The following is a 10,761-nucleotide window of genomic DNA, read 5'->3' as shown; positions in this document are numbered from 1 at the left end:
AAGTGCATGAGCATTTGCGAGACGCACAGCTGCTCGCCGATGACAACAGAAGAGTGTAATGCCCGACATTTTAGTGGTGCACTAATTCAAGCGAGAATGATGAGCCTATTTTGGCAGTATTAGGGATGGTGCCGGTACTTCGATAATTATTTGGCCAGCACTCTATGGATTGCGTACATGGGTACTAGCATGAAAACAAAAATGAACTAAAAACAGGCGAAGTACTCGTGTTAGCGTACAAAGAAAATTTCGAAACGAATACGCCAATTCTAACTCTACCATTTCAATAAGTACCTTGAACAAAGGTGTAGAAGGTGATGGGTAGAATGATAATAGGGATTATGTTATAATAGGCCCATTACCCTATGTATCGAGAAAGTAATACGAAACAAGAAAATTTTTACACGCTCGTCTGTACGACACAAGGAAGAGAAAAACATGGCAGGTTGTTGATCCTGGCTTTTCACGCTAGGTTCTATTTCTTTTTTTTTTTTTGATTTGCAGTTGTTTGGTCGTACTGTTCAATATTATATAGAGTAATGTACCTATTTTAGCCTTATTAGGGACTGTGACACACTACTACGAGTTACTCTTCCCTTCAATCAATAGAACGTTTAAGTTTGGCTCAAACAATTAAAAAGTACCTTATTCAACGGAAGAGCTTAACTAAATCAATTTTCTCTTTTTGGATTTGGCAACACTATCAAGTTCGAGTGCGACGCAAAACTCACAAGCAATTTAAGATAACAGAACCTATTCTTTGGGTTGTTTTATTTTTGTGTGTAGCGTTTACCGTTTTACGTTAATGGAGCTTCCCAATACTAGTTCTACCTCGCACGCGTATAAATCAATAGATTTATTGGCATATTCGCTCACCAGGGAACGATTAGAATTGGAAGGAAGTAGGTCAAAGTTGGTTTCTACCTCTAATTATTTGTTGATTTCGCATTATGATTGTATTGTATCCCCGCCACAAGCACGAGTTAACACGACATAGACCATTACGCCGCTGAGCTTATTTCAAAATGTCTTAAATAATAATCCTCTCAAACACGAATAAAAATATAATGGAACCTGGGGCTATTAAGACAGCGGGGGCAATTTGGACCCCCTCGATTTCTCAGAAAGTAGCAAGACTTTCTGACTAACGTACATATTCGTGGAACCGCTATTCTGAAACATTAATTTTGAAAGCTGAATTTGATTCTTTGTAGAAAGGCGATAGGGGAGCCCGGGGCTAGTTGGCGGTTGGGGTAAGTTGGCGGAATCCCTTTTTCTCTGTTTCTATTAGACATATAACGCTGCCTCTTCTTGTGTACCACAAGTTATGTGAAACCCGTTATCCAACGCGTTTTTGTTGCAAAACGATTTGTTTGGTGGAAGTTGTGGGTGATATTGTGTTTTCAAGCATTCCAAGTAAATTTTCTAAATTTTAAATACTTTGCGTTATTTAGGGTGATTTTCAATCAATTTCCCGAAGGATTATATTTTTCGATAGCTCGTGAAAAAAGCTTTCAGCATCCGTATAGATATTACATCTATCCACAAACAAATGTTATTTTTTAAATAGTTTTTAATAAAATATGCGGTTGGGGTAAGTTGACGGTGCTGCACGCGGGGCAAGTTGGCGGTACTATTTACAGTGCAAAAAAAGTCATCAAAAAATTTTATTTCTGGAATTCACTCCAAAGTAAGAAAATCTTTGTCTTGTGTATCTCGCCAATGTAGGAGACATTAATTCCGGCCAATTGCATAAAGAATTTCGAAAATTTGCTTTTGAATAGGGAGTACACGTCAAAGTCCAAATGCCGGGGTATTGAAACTGAAATATAATAGCAAATGTCGGTTAATGTACAGTTTTCTCGAAAAGACCTTCAGCACGTTCCAAAAGGACCCTTGAAGTAATTGAATCTACATTTGATTGCTTAGTGTTTGGCGTATCTTCACATACCGCCAACTTACCCCGGCGCCGGGGTAAGTTGGCGGGTTTTCCGCGTCACATATTTTTGTCTCTAAAAATGGAGACAATGCATCAAACACTTGAAAAAAAAATCAGAGATGTTGCCAACAGTCTGCTCTTTCATGCCGCGTGTTCTATTTTGCAAGATCTACCTACATCAAAGCGGTAAAAATTGAAAACTGAAAACACCGCCAACTAGCCCCGGTCTCCCCTACAACGTGTTTCGTTTTATACCATTCTCAAAACAAAAATCATTCTAATGGAAAAACCGTGATTAAAGCAACAAATAAAAGTGAAAAAATATAAGGTAAGTGTTTTGAAAAGCTTGAGGCTCCTATTTTATGGAATGATTTTTGTTTGGGTGAAGACACAAATATTTTCGAGACGCTCACCACATTTGTGCGAAATGAGCGAACGGGGGGATATTCGGACCCCTATTCCGTCAACCATCGTTCAGCGGCTTGCGGCTGCGCACACCATTGCACATGCCACAGCAAAGAAAATACATGGCTCGCCAATCGACAGCTGTGACATACCAGATTAAGTTTTTGTAAAGGAATTTATTTTTTTGCTTCTTAAGGAGTCTCTCTTATAAATATTTTATAGTTAAACATAATTCCATTGCAAAAAAAATTAAAGAAAAATCACGGTCTGAATTGCCCCGTAGGGAGGTCCGAATTACCCCTACATTGTAAAAGGATGGAAAAACGTAGAGGTTTGCAAATCGTCGCCTAGCGCTGCCATTGAGTGGTGAAAATGAACCTTTTATAGCATCAAAATGAAGCTGAGATTTCAAACTAACAATTAGGACCTTTGACCGATAAATTTTCTCACATCTATCCACCTAAAAGGGCGATTTGCTTAAGTAGGTCCGAATAGGCCCGGGTTCCCCTAATTATTATTGTCATCTCAATCACAAATTAAAACAAGAAATAATTATTTCCCTCACTTTTCGGGAAATTTAGGGAATGAAAAATCTTAACCTTAAGAATTAAGTGTGATCCACTAACGCAAATGTAGTTAATGCCTATTTGCCGGTAACCGTGGCGAAACCCCACTAGCACAACTATACCTGCTAGCACATCTGTTTGGTCATCTGCCCTAGTAGGATGTGAGCAGATATTCAAACAAACATCATTCAGGATTCCGGAAATTTTTGTAATTAAATTACGTGTATTTGACAGCTTGCCTGAGCTGTGGGCTTTTTTAATGTTTACAATGTGAAAATAAACATAAATAATCATTTGATGGATCTTCTGTACGCAATTTTTACTTCGCGTGAAGACCTACTTTTTCGGTATAGAGCGATTAGCTACATCGCCTACGGCTGCATAGGGGCCAATTTCAGTTCGTCCATGCTGCCCTGATGTTTTTTTTATTGTTGTAGGCGTGTATGCGATTGGATGGCCTTGATAATTTGCTAGACTTACGGGTTATGGTTCTTTTGGTTCAACTGAGAAAGCTTAGAAAAGCGGTCATCTTGGAAAACCGTGCTTTCTCACACCAAGAGAAAAATCTTCATGAAAATCAACCAGTAATACTCTGGCAACCCGAGCAAAGTCGAACATCAAAATTACAACAAGTAGAATTGTTATTGTTATTTATCAGTGTGCAATCGAATCGGGCTGTCTTAACAACCCATTTATGCAACCTATGTGCATTAACTGTACACCTACCGTCTCACCGTTGCCCTTGACAGTGTGTGCAGTGCTTTATGGTTACATCTATGACCGCGGACCCGGTTTCCCATGAGCGTTTTGGCGGCTCAGAGGCTGTCCTTCCATGTTGCTTACATTACTCCTATACACATCCATGCATACAGGCATACATACATACAGGCTTGCATTCATAGATACGTACTAGAATGAGAAGAAAAACCACCCCTGACCTGATTTCTAGTCTCACCAGGAGTACTTGTTCCAAATTTCAAATCAGACAAGTCTAGCTACCGGACCAACGCTCCTGGGATTTTTAGACAATTTACAAGAAGAAAAACCGCCACCTCACATTTTCACCGTCAGACGGCACTGTAGGCATCGTATCATCACTGTAAGTGAAAATAAGATAATTTAATTGTCTATAACTTTGTCGAAGACTGCTAGTCAATCCATCTTTGCTAAAGAAGAATAAGAACTTTCAACGAAGTGATGTCCGAGTTAGCTTTGCATGGGGCCTAGCAGTGCATGGTTGTGTACAGTGATGTACCGGTGGGAAAAATTCCATCTTCTTTTTATTTTTGGGTTTTAACCGGGTTTTTTTCCCAAATCATTTTAACCCGGACGAAATATGAGTTTTTTCGTTTTATCGAATGTATGATATTCATTTAATGTTTTTTAACTTTTCGGTAGTCGCGCTAGTGCACCGAGTGCACGCTGCTCTGAAAATCTAGCGAAATCGTCTTAGGGCACTAGCGGCTGCTCGTTCAGTGGGCGCGACTTCTGGAGGGTTAAAGAATCTTGCATTTACATTTGAGAGACCGAAAATAAAAGTCGCAAGGATAAAACATACTTTGTAGAACCCACTCCAGATATCTTAGTATGTAAAAATCGAATATAAACATCAAGCGTAAAAATCAGACAGAGATCCTTGAGCATGAGAATCGCTTAGAATATTCTCACCCGAAAAAGTCGGCAAGTATGAACCTCCAGTATAATTCGCTCACAGGAAATTCCGTACATCGTTACATTCAAGATTAAAAGTTGGATAAGGAAAAGTCCTTTGCAAGAACCGGATATACTTCTTTACGGTTTTTATTCTATAGGACATAATCGAAAAGATTCTGTCCGATTTTGAAACTTGAAGTTCAAATCCAATTTTCACATTCTAGTATATTTATAACGGGTTTTACGAAGCAATTTCTTTTCCTGCGACATTAATTTCGGTCCATTCCATATTCCAACTTGTTTTATATAATACTGGGAACAATAGTCATTGTTACTCTGACTAGTGAAAATTAGAATAATCGTGTGATACCAAAACTACTTTTATTCTGCTTGTTACTCATTTTAGGGGTTGCTATACTTTTAGCGAAATAAGTTAAGTATTCACACAAAATTTAGAAAATACCTATTTAGTTCGGTGAAAATTAAAAGTGAGTAATATGCAAAAAAGGGAGTGGCCTCGACATTCGTCTTTAGTATGAACAGTAATCAGAACTCTCACAAATCGCAATCCAAATTCTTTCGGCATAGGGTTGCCACCCCTCCGGGTTTGATCCGGAGACTCCGGTTTTCGAGGGCGATCTCCGGGCCTCCGGATTTTACATCAATTTCTCCGGGTTTGATGGAAAGAAGCATAATTTCATTTTTTTAATTAATTGATTCTTTACAAAATATTTAAAAAGTCGATGTTAACTATTACTATGACAGATTTGTTCTAATGCAACTGACTAGGTTAACATCAAACAAGTTCTTTTGGTGTTGTTGCTACTCCTGCATCGACCTTTAACTGTTGGCTAGGGAGGTGAGTTTTGCCCCTTTGTTGCGACCTCTGGTGATGAATAATAGACACCACATAGTGCTTCCCATGTGGTGGCGCAGCCCTTGCCTTCTTTGCTCTCCTTTTCCTGTTAGTTATGGAGGAGAGCAATGCTCGTTCGACTTATCCTCCACAGCGAGAGTAGCTGGTTCTTTTGTGTTCTTGGCACTTAGTCGGGGAAGCGAACTGCCGCTTTATGCATAATTGTCCCATGTGCATAGGAAATTCCATAGCACATGGGACAGTTATGCGTATAGCGGTAGTGAACTACTACACCAGATTAAACTGACAAACCCGTTCTGAAACGTGAACTTTTACAGCTTTACTTTACCGTAGTAATAAAAAGCGATTAAAGTGCTCTAAAATATCGAGCAAACGCTTTGATTTCAATTTCTGCCTAGTTCCACTCAAAATCCACCACTCCCCAGGTCAGTGAAAATCTCCGGGTCAAAGTATCTCCAGAGGTGGCAACCCTATTTCGGCATCAACTAAATCAGAAAAAGTAGAAAAAATGTTTGGTACGTTTAGGTGGATTCACAGTAAGAAACGCAATCGACTTAGCCCAAAACGTGTTGAAAAGTTTTATCACTTATTTAACCACAATATTTGTAAAGAAATGTTGGATTACCGCTATAACAATGATTCAAACGAGAAAAACCATTCAGAATTCATATACATGCAAAACTTTATGACAATAATGCTCAATAAAAATGTTTGGATAACAAAACATTAATGTTCAATTACTAAAATATCAAAAAATTGCAAAAAACCCAATCTTCCCGCGAAAAAAACCGTTTTAACCGGGAAAAAACCTTGGGCTTTTTCCCCAAAATCATAAAAACCCGATTTGGTACATCACTGGTTGTGTATCAGTACTCGATTCCCACGAACTAAATATTGTTGTGAAATAACGGTTAGATTTAGCTCAATAGTATGTTCAGAAGAATAATAGTAAATAATACGAGTCATGTTTCGGTTAGAATATTTTAGTTCCACATGTTGGCGCATAGAGGGCGCCAACACTAACTTTTCAACGGAGAGAGATAGAAATTAGGTGTCTTCTACAAAGTTGTAGAACGAGCATCTTGCAATAATTCTTCCGAACATGTTGATATTCTATCTCTCTTCTATGAAAAGTTAGTGTTAGCGCCCTCTATGCGGTTACAGATTGAACTAAAAATTTCTAACTAAAATATGACTCGTATTATTTACTATAATTCTTCTGAACATACTATTGAGCTAAACCTAACCGTTATTTCAGAAAAATGTTTAGTTCATAGGAATCGAGTACTGATACAAAACCATGTGCCCATGCAAAACTGACTCAGACATCACTTCGTTCAAAGTTCAATAACTTCTTTTAACAAAGCCGGATTGACTAGCAGTCTTCGACAAAGTTTTAGACAATTAAATTATGTCTTATTTTCACTTGCAGTGATAATACGACGCATGCAGTACCACCTAGCGGTAAATTGTCGAAAAATCACATACACACTTTAGGAGCGTTGGTCCGGTAGCTAGACTTACCCGATTTGCTTCAAATTTGAAGCAAGTACTCCTGATGGGACTAGAAACCGACTCAGGGCAGATTGAGTTTTTAAAAATTTATTATTTTTCTGGGCAGTCTAATACATACATCCATACTACTTCGCACAAATTTAGAGCTTGTAACGTCGTGTCATCTAATCTGTGTAATCCTACGGGAAAATCATGCTAGCATCGCCTTGGAGTCTACGCTTTATTGGCAAATTTCGCATTGATTCCGCCTCTGTCTCTTCCTAATCTCCTTTTTGTCTCCTAGTCTACTAGCAGTATTAGTCCTTACTCGCAAATACTTCTTCCTACAACTGTGCTATTTCATCTCTATCTTAAATCAGAAATCGATTATCCCTGCACACGTAACTTTTTCTGCCGAATCTCAGCTTGTTTCGCATCTCTTGCCGAAATCTCAACAGCTGAGATCTCAGCAAACAATTTTTTTTTGCTGGGATCTCAGTAAAAGTGACGTTTTATAGCTGAGACTCTAAAAATGTTTCACTGAAAATCTGCAAACAAATCTTACTTTACTGAGAAATTAGTTTCTAAATTTATTGACTACACGGCTGTTGGGAATTGCCGAACCAAATTGAGTGTCAATGAGTCGTATTCATTACATTATGGACCAGGCAAACCCTCATTTTTTCTATTGTTATTATCCTGAGTAGACGAGTGAAGGCATTTTATGGTTTCACAAAAAGAATTTCTTCCTATAAAGGACATAAGAACATAATCCAGTTTTCCTTACAAAGTTTGCTCGAACCGATTGTCCGCCTGGTTCGACTCGAACAGACCACTCCGACCCGAAAGAGCTGCTTATCATTTCTGAGAGCCGGTATGCTTGGTCGAGTTAAATAATCGTAAGAGAAAGTTCTGATTAATTAACAATCTCTTAGGTGCCAGTCCTGCACACCTTTCCTGAACTAGCCTCATACCCACGGTCAAAAGAGTCGACAACTAGTAGGATCCACATGTCCCGCACTCAAACGGATTGATCGACTTGCAAGTAGGAGCACATATCTACCAAAACCAGTCAAGAAGACTTCCGAACCAATGATAATGGACCATGCCAGTCGAAGGCCACAGGCCCAGCGCCATTTCGTACAGTTCCTGAAATTAAGATTTGCTTTTGTTATCCTGCTCCTAACAACGCATGCTAAGTCATCAGTGATGCAATTAAATCTTTGCATTGATGTCTTCTTCCTGATCTCCTCTTGGGTCCCCTAGGTCTGAAGCGGATCAATCGACTATTAGTAAATCAGAGAGCGCTGTCAACCGTAATGTCCACGAATACTAAATTCCCTCCAGCTAGTCTACCAGTTATTCTTTCTGTTCTAGAGTGTACTAATGATTGCTTAAATGATTGTTGTAACGAATTTAATTATTCTGTTGTAACGCCACTATGCTTGTTTAACCCTTAAATGCATACTGTTGCCATTTGGCAACATACCTCGATTCCGTGACATAAAGCCTTTAACAAGAGGTATAGATTGTATCCAACCAGAAAATGAGTACCAAGGAAAAATGAGTTCCATGCATTTAAGGGTTAATATAGTGGGTATTGTTAGGTGTGATCCTCCTCATCAGACGTCCTCTCGTCCTCACTCCTAGTTTTCCTAACCTTGTTAAATGCCTCTCCCGTCGGCTATACTATCTGCTTATTCGATTCAATTGGGAAGATTAATTACAGCTAAATCACTGAGAACAGACACCCAGGTGTCGAACAAACAAGTTTAAAATACTTGTTTTGCTATTTGAACTAATCTTTGCTTGACCACTACGGTCATCATATTGGCATAACCCAGTATAATTGTGATAGTTACTTGGGCATCAATTGTGTGGTCCACTGTCAATTCAGTAAAACCCACACACTAAATGGACCAACGGTAGGAATCATCATAATATTCTTTGAATGCACCGTAAATTTTTTTCTCAACTTTTACGTTTACACTGGACATCTGTTCTCGGTACCTAAATAGATGTTGCTTCTCAGTTTAGGACGACCCGGAGGTAACTTGGCCTTGATCCCACTGCTCTGACATCGATGTTACGTGATATTCGTTATGGAATATTGTTTGTTTGGGAGCCATTCATGAACAATGTCTCGCAGAAAAAAGGAAATAATCTAAAAGGAATAAATAAATAGGAAATCGGCCCCTTGGTGATATGTATCTTTAGAGCAGACAATCCAATGCAAAATAGGATTGACAGGATTTTATTGCGCTTTTTGCACCTTTTGTCACATTGTTATGTTTGTTATACATACTAAGAATACCAAATCATGTGATGTGATGGCAGGAAGATTAGAGAAGCCACCCCGCCCCCCCTTCCCACCGAAAACCTTCAATATATTTCAACTAAATTTGAGTTGTTCCCTCCTATGGTTAATACTAAAGATTTTTTTGTTTCTTCGAACTACTTTGTTCGGTGAAACTTATCATGATTTTGTTGTATCAAACGATTTTTTTTTTAAATTGAAAAGCCACCAAATGAATTTGTTGGTAATTTCAAGCAACAGTATTGATTGAACCAAACCTGATTCTTGTTTATCACTATATCAAACGGGAAAATTGTTAATTAAAACCAAAATTTGTTCATTATTACTGATTTTTTTTTCTGCGTGTAATAGCTATGTATTAGACTGTTTCAGAATTATATTGAAAATAAACAGCCATGGAATCATAATTTGGATAGAATAAGAAAGGCACAATTGCACAACTAGATGGATTAAAACAGGTTTTTTCTTTCTAATTTGTATAATGAATCAAAAATCTGAACAAAACCATATAAAATATGTGTCCTAAGCACAACATAACAATCAAAATCCCGTACGCCCACAGGAAACATATTGAAAATCCAGAGTGTGAAACAATTGAATCGATTCTTTTCCGCATTTGGAATTCGCTTCCTGTATGCGCGGTCGATACACCATCCGTTTTCGGTAATAGCGCGCTATGCATCGACAACGTGCAGCGAGTTTCTAAACAGTTCTCATCAGCAACCCGTCTGCCGTGTACCTCACCGCCGGGCAGCCTAGCTGAGCTATCCGCGCGGTCGACAATTCGAAGAAAGTGTTGGTTTATTTCCTTTTGTTTTGATTCTTCCAATAGCCGGGTCGCTACACTAGTAGTTCAAAAGATTTATAAGATACTTGGCAAAAAACTTGCATTTAGAGAATTTAAATACACATTATAATCGAGAAAATCCATCGTTTGGTTTAGACAGCACATAAACAAGCTCCAAACTCTACTAAAGCTTAGGTCTCTGATTATCATAATTACCTGAATAAAATAAATTAAAAGGATGGTTTGGCGTGATTATACAGTTTTAGTTACTCTTCTCTTTAGTGATTTTTATGAGGAGAGCTCAAAGTACACCAACAACTTCCGCCACGCCAGTCACGAAAGGTTTCTTTTTGGATAAATGTTAGGATGTCAAAGGTCAACTCGATCGTTAATCGACAATCGATTCTAATCGAGAAAGAACGCATTGGAAATGAGCGGAAAAAATGTATACCCCGGGCCGCTCAAAGTTCTAAACAGTTTGACACATAGCCTGTTTTGACGAGTACTTACGCAATGTCGCCATTTTTTAATCCAAGATGACGACTTCTGGTTGGGAAAAATTCTCTATAACACTAATGATATGGGTACAGTGCAGACCCGATTTATCAGTCCCTTGGTGTGCTTCGGCTGACAAAATGGGAACATAATTTTTTTCGTTCTTTTTAATAAACCGAAGGCGTTAAGGTTAAAATTGTTACAATAAACTGAAGCTGTTAACCCTTT

At 38.4% G+C, this 10,761-nt stretch overlaps 1 protein-coding gene across 1 annotated transcript in view; it reads right to left on the bottom strand.

The window, feature by feature from the left end:
• Window positions 1-10,761, bottom strand: part of LOC131680992 (TATA box-binding protein-like 1) — a 53,551-nt gene that overhangs the window by 10,984 nt on the left and 31,806 nt on the right. The window lies entirely within an intron of this gene.

This window comes from Topomyia yanbarensis, chromosome 1, assembly GCF_030247195.1.
Source record: "Topomyia yanbarensis strain Yona2022 chromosome 1, ASM3024719v1, whole genome shotgun sequence".
Lineage (NCBI taxonomy): Eukaryota > Metazoa > Arthropoda > Insecta > Diptera > Culicidae > Topomyia > Topomyia yanbarensis.
The sequence above is the reverse complement of the archived record's forward strand: the minus strand, read 5'-3'. Positions and strand labels throughout refer to the sequence as shown.